Genomic DNA, 10,000 nt, shown 5'->3' on the forward strand with positions numbered 1-10,000 from the left:
GAGGTCGTGCAAATCTGAAACAGAAATACCCTGTTTATATGTACATAGGAAAATTAGGAAAAAACTTAATAAAGATGTACAATCTAAATAAAAAACTGAAAATAAATTAACGCGTGATATAAAAAAGAATGTAAAAGAAAGGGAAATTAACTGCTTAATAACGAGAGAGAGAGAGAGAGAGAGAGAGAGAGAGAGAGAGAGAGAGAGAGATTCCTAAAACAGTTATATGAGTTTCCCCTTAATATGCTGATGGAATTCAATAGCCTTTCGTTTCAATCTCTCTTTTTCTATGAGCAATCTATAATGGAATGATGGAAATGCAATTGAGTTTCTGATTGGCTTTCCCTGTTATATGAATGTCAAGGGCACTTAACCAACTTATTTCCGACGTGAAAGAAAATTTATATTCTTTTATGCATCAACAATTTAAGCATTATTCGTTAAAGCACAACTAATTTGATCAAACGTTGGGTGGCTCAGAAACAGAAAATTTGTAAACCTTATTTTTTCACTTTTGAATATTTTCTCAGATATTTGAAGATTGTGCTTTTCAGTGTTATTTCTAACCTCAAGTTTCCTTGCCTTCATCCGTTTCTACATTATATATAAATAATCATGAAATTATTCTAGAAACCTACATTACAAAATCTTAATGTTGTAAACAGGATTTTAGTTACTTACGAATTACAAATAACTTTTATCATCCTATCAAATTCACGGCGGATGTTCAAGTTCTCTTCCTTTATTTCATTTAGCCTTTAATAGCAGTCAGCTCTAACATTTTGTCATCTTGGGTCCATTTTTCTCCTACACTGTCGACCTAGATGTTTAGATGTCTCGAAAAAAACTATACAATCTCTTATTTAACGGAATACCTTTTACTTGTGGCATCATGTGAGTGATCTTCACGAATCCTCTCGTAGTAAATGACAAATGATAAGCTATTCTCTCGACGTAGATGCATGTGCATCGTCCGCAAGTGAGAACACGAGTACTTGAAAAATAATTAGAAGTATCGAAAATGTTGCATGGAACCAGCGGTTATTCAGCAACGGGACCAACGGCATTAAGTGACTTCCGAACCACGTCGAGAGTGAACTTCTATCACCAGAAATACGCATCTCCAATACCTCATGGGAATGCCCGAGAACCGAATTCACGGCACTGAGGTGGCAGGCCAAGGCATGCCGATCACGCCACTGAGGCGCTGACGTTTAAACCTTTAATCTCTCATTCTTAATCGGATCAGCCATCTTTTACTTTATCGTGTGGAATAAATATTTTTTTTCTTTTTTACTTTTTAGAACTTTCATTTTTTACATTCAGCTTCATTTAACTTTTCATTTCCTTTTTGATACCCAAACAATATGTTAAATATATTTTAAACATGTACATTTTCCAGACAATTACATTGTTTCTCTTTGTTTTAGGCTGAAAGTGGTTTGCTGATTTAAAAACCGAAACGTACCATAAATGCATTGAGTATGTATGTACAGGCATTGGTATTACAAGCAATCCATGCACAGCCCCTCACATCTAATCGTGCTTTTTTTTTATCTCACAACATACGCCTTTCTAAATACACCGGTTATAATGCTTGTAGTGGTTGGTGTACGTTTCCTGATCTATGGTATGTAGCTACGCGCCTAAGTAAGCGTGATATGAATTAGGAACAGTTCAAGCATAAGCTTCGCATCTTATATTAGGATAATTGTAATTCAATATTTAGGAAGCTGATGTTTGGCATCAAAGTGCGTCTAAAAAAATGATGTTATCGTAAAGAAAATAAATGCACAAAATTCTGCACCCAAATGGGAGACTCAGTATCGAAATTCATTCATTCTAAAATAAAATCGCAAAAATAGAACAAATTTCCATCCGAAAACATTGCCTGATAAATGAGAGTGAATATTTTTTTCCTCTCAAAAAGGCAGTAAATAGATTGGAAAAGCACTTTTCACATAAGGGACCAGATAAGTAAACTGTTTCCATAAGACAAAAGGAATCAATTACAGATAAAGAAAAGAGCTCTATCCACTGTTTACCCAAAGCCGATTATCATTAATCAGGAATCTGTATAACCTTCCTTTGTGAAGAACTGCCCGACTCCAAGGAGAAAACAACTCCATTAAACGCTCCAAGCGCCATCATGCGGGAAGAAGTTTTAATCTGGGATGTTAAAGTTTCTAACGCTTTTTGCTAGATGAATATCCTCTTGACATGTAGTTCTTGAATGTAGCCTTTGAAAGCCTGGCAAGGATTGGTTGAATAATCAATTGTGCAATTTTCCAACAGTCTTTTATGAATATGAATGAGACGAATCTGAACGCTTGATTATATTTCTTGGAAAATCAGTCTTTTTTTACTCGATGTGATTTGTATTTCTGGTTTTATATTTGTTTGGGACTTTCGTTCTGTTATTCGTGTGATCTGTTTAGGAGTTTAGGTGTAATAGTGATTAAGGATTTACATTTCTAATTACAAAACAATTCGATACCACAAAAGCTTAAAACAAACATCTCAGTACGCGAGTCTACAAAAATTTATACATAACAGGACTGAAAATAGAAGTTAAAATCATCCAGTTCAAATTCAAAGGCAAATAGTTTATTGACATGAAAATACATAACATGGAATGCATAAGCATGCTTATGCATCTCCATCCAAGTAAGACAAAAATCTATTTACCATATAAGCTACTTGGGGAACTTTTGAACTATCATTTCAGTTGCATTGTTATTCATAACAAAACAAATCATTTCAGATACACTAGTTATTGTTCTTTTCTCTAAATTCTAGAAGTTCAAAACAATCCAACATGTAATGTTCTAAAATGTAAAAGAATACCTCGCCCCAAGGTTTACCATTGTCATCAATATATTGCCAACAATAATATAATCTAGTCTTAGCCTTCTATTAAAGGTATGAAGTTTAGATGAGACCTTGCCAAAAATTATGCGGGTGTTTTCACTCACATAAAGGTAGTACATCATACTAGCACTACCTTCTAGGATTCTAACTTCATTTTCTGCTTCCCAAACATTTTGTTTTTCTTTTATTTTTTTTTTATTCTAAGGCTCATAATGCTCTCAATATCAACAGTAGGTCTTTGTGTTGCCTACTTGGCCAGGTTGTCAGCAACTTCATTCAATGGAATACCAATATGAGAAGGGATAAAAAAAAGAACAACAAGTCCCTTCTCTTCAAGATCACAAACCAATATCTTGCAGTGAATAACAATATCATTATTGGCTTTACTGTTCAGAGCAAATACTGCACTCTGAGACTCAACGAAAACAAACATATTTTTCCTTTTAATCCCTATAGAATGGCTTGCAACTCAGCTGCCGTAGAGGAAGTATAATCCTCAATTCTCATAGAAATCTCTTCATCAACACTAACATCATTGACAATTAAAAGCCACTCTAGTGTTGAAAATAATTTTTTTACAATGCTAAAAATTAGTAGGAGAGACTTCGGATACTGCTCCGTACCCTCTTCAGTCCTACTGATGATAAAAAAAATGGAGGGAGTGTTATGAGAGCGCAAAAAACTGGTTAATGGCTGATGCTTAATTAAGTGTTGGTCAGGTAACCCCTGTTCGGTTTTTGTTTCTGTTGGCGAAACGGCTGGGAACGGCGAAGTGGCCGTTCAGGTGATTCCAGCTCAACGGACACTCCATCGGTGTCCATGACTTTCAAGCTATAGCAACGTCAGCATCTGTGATAAGAGAGAGGTGGGAGCAATATCAGGGGTCTCAATCATCACCAGGCATATGAATCTTAAAATCATCGACAAAGTGGCCACTTATTAACAAATTGATAAAACTATCTTCATCAGTGAAGGTTTTTTCCCTTTAAAAGCACACCCCTTTCTTATAGCAGCCTCTTCCACTAAGCAACGAACACCAACATTTCCACTCTTAAATATGACAGAAGGACCATTCCAATTGATGTTGTGTCCTGGAACGAATGAATGTGAAACAAGGACATTATTCATAGCATGAAGCTCATAGACCCTACCGATCTTTGAAAGTCTTACATCCAAACCCCGTCCACTTTCTCCAAGTATTTTTGAGGGCAATTGGCACAAGGGATTTGATAAACACCAGGGGTGTTTTCCTAAAACCATTATCATTATTATTGCACATAACCTATTTGATTGATATTTTTAAATAAAAATTGAAAGTAATTAAGTAATTTCCTTTGATGACTATTTGCTAGACAGCAGATATTTTCCAATTTCGGATTGTAAGCAATGGGTAAATACTTCATATTTTTTAATATATTAGGATTACCATTGCTGGACTCACACCGTAATATATTCGTTTTGCTTTAGAGATGATTTTCTTTCTATAATGTGAAAGGGATATTTCAGATTCTTAAAAACATTGAGGATACGCTAAAGCTCAAGTTCTAAAGTTCAATATCACAAATACGAAGGGCCCTTAGACAAAGGTTGACAACATTATTTGTTTTTACCCTTAACGAATGAAAACAGTAGAAATGAATATACCCCTCAGCATTAATACTTTTACGAAACACGGAAAATTTAAACCTATTACTTAAGTTATCTCTAATAACCAAAACATCCAAAAAGTAAGTGTATTATCTTCCTCCAGTTCACAGTAAGTTTAATAGATAGTAAATGTTATTGCACGGTCAACCAGCTGTTGCAACCGTGTGTCGTCTCCTTTGAAAATAATAAAAATATCAACAAATCTGACCCAGACCAATGGCTTAATGTGAGGATCACAATGTTTCTAAAATACTCTTCTCCCACGAAACTCCAAGCACAGATTGGACAGGATGGGCAATAATTATGAGCCCATGAGGACACCAAACAATTCCTTTTAACAAATATTGTTGAAGTAAAAATAATTAGTAGATACGCACAGTCTAACTAATGCCAAAAAAGGTTCTAAAGGAATGGGGATATGTAACTGTTCTTCTAAAATTTTTACCCCAAGGTTATCTAAAACATATTCCAGAGGAACATTGATGAATAAAGCTGAGAGGTTTAAACTAACCATTCTGTAGTCGGTGACAAAATTGTTCCTTATCCTTTCAATAAAGTCGTAGGAGTGGATTAAAAGAGAGTCGGAAAATTTACGACAAAACCACTTAGAATCAAAGCTAGCCATTCTGCCAAATTGTCTTGAGGGGCATTGCAAGTCGCCACAATGGGTCTTACTGGACACCCAGTTTTGTGTACCTTTGGAATCCCGTAGAAATACGGAAATGGTGGGTTTTTGGATGTAATTTAAGACAAGACAATAGCCTTCTGCTGCGCATCAGGAATAGATTTTGCTATTTTTCTCAGAAACCGATTAAAGTCCTGTTGAAGTTTGATGGACTGTGGGAAGGGAAGAGAATTTTTTCGTAAGTATTAGTATCACTTAAAAGAGAATTAACCTTACTTAATATAGTTCTCGGTATCCATCACCACCGTGGTGCCTCCAAGACCTTAATCTGTTGATTCTTGGACAAAGAAACTAAGGCTTCTCTATGCCTTTTAGGTAGAACATCTATGTTCCCAAAAATTAGACTATCAAGCACTAACCCCCTTAAATAATTCAACTTTAAACCAGGATTATTAAAATTAAAGAAATCAATATTAGAGATAGAATCAAGGAAGTCACTTTTAGGTGTACCTACACAGAAACCCATACCTAAATTTAATACTTGAAGTTGCTCTCTCTATTGAACACAGTAGAGGATAGATTAACCACTTAGTCATACGAATAATCCCATTTGGAATTTTGCAATAAGTTATTCAATTTGTTATTTAAAATGGACATGCGAGAAAGACCCTTAGCATGAGCTACCTCTCCTGCACTTCTCCTGGCGCCTTCAAACATATTTGATTGGAGAAAATCTTTTAAGATCTCTGAAGGACTGTCAAAGTTCTTATGGCAAGTTTCAAACCTCTCTCTTGGCCTTCTCGATGACGTCTTTGAGGAAGAAACTGATGTGCTCCGAAAGCTCTTGCCCAGCGAAGTTATCCAAGGAGTGCCCAACGGACGTAGGGATAACGTGTTGTTCCCAACATCTTTGCAGGAAATGAAGTTGATTTTTCCTTTTCACGAAAGCAATCCAATTTTTCACGAAAGGCCGATAACAGCGGGAAAATTGTCGTTCCGTGTAGTATGAGGGTCGTGGCTATTTTCAATGAACTAAGGAACCTCCGTTACGAGGCTATAATAATGTCAAGGTTAAAAATTACTACTATGAGATTCAGGATCTCTGTAACACGGTTTTTTGGACTTTGCTCCTTGTCAAAGCATCGGATGTAGCTGAAAGGTGACATATGTATATTTTACAACCACACACAAACATTTTTGTCAGCATTATCAATAACCTAACCCGATAGTTTTAATTTTTATAGAGTAAAAATGATCTAGCCGACGCCATGGCCAATGATTACGAGCCAAGAGTCGAAAAACATTCATTATGTAAGCAAGGTGAACAAACACTTTTGACTAAATGTTGCCCCCGCCCATCCACCAGACAGAAATGCCATCGGCTCGGAAACCCAAAGACTTTATGAAAGGCGGAACGATACATAGATGTGGGTGGGGTATCAGTGCTAGCGTAGTAATACTACTGTAGCAGTAGTGCCGCAACAGTATAACAGTAATATACACGAATTAAACGTTTAGACCAACTGCTGGGGTCCTTGAGGATCATTTAGCACTTCTTACAACTACTCGAGAAATTTTTTTTTATAGCCAGAAGTTAAATTTTCTAATCCAGCAATGCCCATGGTAGCCTTCAGTGTTATCCTGAATTATAACGAGGCGAAAGCTGGGTGGAGGCCTCATGAAGTCACCATTCTGATGATAATTATTGGTGAAGGTTTAAAGCCAATATACGGTACCGGCTATTTTTTTCAGTAAATAGGTAGATAGCCAATAAATAAAAATTGTTTGACATTGGATATAGCAGTTATCAAATCAAGCTTGTCTACTATGTTTTTGGTAATTACCAACTATTCCCTACATCTTGTCAATCTGATTGTGACCTATAAAGTAGACTGTAATTTCTTTGGAAACTTATTTTGGGAGTTAGACTAATAATCGAAGTGTTTTTGTATTTATTAACATATTTTGTAGGTTTGTCATTATGACAATTATCAGTGGGGAGGTTGGTTCCAGAGTTCATAAAGGTGTACTGCTTTGCTTGTATTTAAATTTGTATGTCTTTGTTGCCAGAGGTTTAGCCTTCGTTACGTATAGCCAATCATCCATCGAGAAAGAGGGAAGAAATGATGTCATAAGTTACGTAACGAGTGCGTTCGAAACATTTTCTCTGAGTAAGTTGGCCCGTCTTCAAAAAAGGTCACTTTTACATTATAAGTACCAAATTTATTCAACCTACGTAGTGCAGAATACACTCAAAATTTATGTGTTGATATAATATGTATTCTGAATAAGCGTTATATTTATGAAATGCATAGATAAAAAGTTATTGCGAAAAAACCGTGTTACAGAGGCCCTGAATCTCATAGTAGGAGAGACTTGTGTGTACTGCTCCGTCCGTATCCCTCTTCAGTCCTACTGATGGTAAAACAATGGAGGGAGTGTTACGACAGCGCAAAAAAACTGGTTAAAGGCGGATACTTTTAAGTGTTGGTTAGGTAACCCCTCAATAAAAGTTCGAGCATTGTACAATTTGAATGTCCACTGTAATTTGTTATTGTAGTCCATTTGGAACTTATTTGGAAAGTACAGACATTTTCTATGTACAACACCCCCCTTAGGAGCCTCTTCATTCCCATTATCACCATCAGAGAGAATTGGCTGAATATCATTATCATCATATTTCCCATCTTGATGCTGAAAAATTTTCTTTTCCTTGCTAGCCTTTGTTTTGCCACTACCCTGGTGTACCTCAAACGAGACTCCACATGACCCTGAGTTCTGCGGACTATCTTTGTTTTTCCTCTTGTTTTTACCTTCCTTCTTAGGCTTTCCAACTGGATAAAAGTATCACTTGAATCACTGTTCGTGAGGCCTTAATCCATCGGAACGATACCTTCAGCCATCCATCTGTTTTCCGAAACATGAGGGCGACGAAAGGACAAGAAAAGCAGGAGAAAATGTCAGCCACGTCCTCACGTGTCGGTTCCCTCGGCGGCTCTGAATCATCCAGTTACGTATGTGATACTTGACAAGCTACGTACTAGTAGAGAACATACTTCAATTCTAAATACCTTGTAAAAGTATTAATAATTTACATTATGAATCAATCAACATTCATTTCAAATGGCCAGTCAATACTTTCGCATGTTCCTAACTATCTTTATTCATTTAACAATTACCACATAGTTCGCTGGCTAATCCTCGACCATGCTGTTTTCGGGAAGGACGGAGTAACGACAAATGAATGAACTGTATAAAAATTACTTTGTTTTTATTTTCTTAGGAATAAATATTGGTTAAGAAGAAAAGCCTCGAGAAATGTGGTTGACGTTCGTCCGAGGAAATTCTCGTATAATAATAACATCTAAAGAGATTAGTGCTAAACACAGCATCTAAAGGTATGAACTGCCTTCGTAGCTACGGCTGTTGGTGGCTTATGGCTTGTGCATTGGTACAGTTCTTGAAGACACGCCATATTCGCTGCCAGTTTTCATGTATACATACATACATACATACATACATACATACATATATAACCGAATAATGAGAACAAATCTGAAACTCTGAGTCAAGAAATAGAGCCATTTCTATATACAATTCCTTTGAACATAATTTAGTTTTCTAGCTGTTTGAAACCATCAGTGGAATTTCACATAAAGAACAAGATGGAAACAATGACAAATCCTATAATTCATGAAATGATAATGAACCCATAGCTTATTTATAATACGGTTTCGTTATTATTATTATTATTTTTATTATTATCATCATCATCATTATCTTATCGAAAAAATATATCATCACGCACTTGAGGAATTAGGATGCTCTTATAACACTTAGTCTTATTCCCAGCAGACTCTCACAGAAAGTTAAACTATAAGGGCAACAGTTGAATAAGCATGGCAGTCATATTTCCTCTGAATGGAACAGCTGCAACAGGTGGCGAGAGCAATGTATTCTGTTTAATATGTTCAAGCATTACATATAATGCCCGCGTTTACCACAATACAGTTTCTCCCCCTTTTATCGGTATAAAAAAATTGAGAAAAAAATGCAAATGAAATAAATTCATGACAAGGATGATATTAGAGGTCAATTTAGCATCGTTGATAAACTCAGAAAAGTTTAAAATTTGGCAGTTGCGGAAGTATTTCTATATACTTATATACACATGTTATGTATATATATATATATATATATATATATATATATATATATATATATATATATATATATATATATATATATATATATATTGTGATTATTCCCCACAAACTCTCCTCTACCGATTATCCCCCTTCGAAGGTACGACTTGGAAAAACACTTGATCGGCCTTAAAGCAGAATAGACTGGATTCGCTCAGTTTCTGAGGCCCAACGGACATGAAAGAACAATAAAAAAAATTGCCCGCGAAGAGGCCGACCCCAGCGTGGGTGAGGGAGAGACGTCAGTCAGTAACCAGCCAAGGCCGGTATAGGAATCTACGCACAGTGCAAGTGTTGGAAGTTATCGGTTTATTATCTTTTACTGTATTTCTCACTGCTCATCACTTTCACTGCAATCACCCTTAAAGGCCTTGCAATTGCGTTAATGTTAACTGTGTTAAATTTCCTGCAATGTAAATCCAGTTTGTATTACATTTAACCTTGAATGACTCGGTTCTCTGTCTTAGCAAAGTAATTAACTTGTGTCTTTGTTAAAACATTTGAAGTGATTGCGTGATTCTCCTATTGCAGAGAGTTTTGTGTTAATCTGTGTTACCCCTGCATCCACGGTGCTCCTCTTCATCTAGCTTCGTTGATTGCAGATTCCTCAAGATTAATTTACATGAGTTTATTTTATGTCGGTCTCATTAAT

This window comes from Macrobrachium nipponense, chromosome 16 (assembly GCF_015104395.2).
Source record: "Macrobrachium nipponense isolate FS-2020 chromosome 16, ASM1510439v2, whole genome shotgun sequence".
NCBI classification, from domain to species: Eukaryota; Metazoa; Arthropoda; class Malacostraca; order Decapoda; family Palaemonidae; genus Macrobrachium; species Macrobrachium nipponense.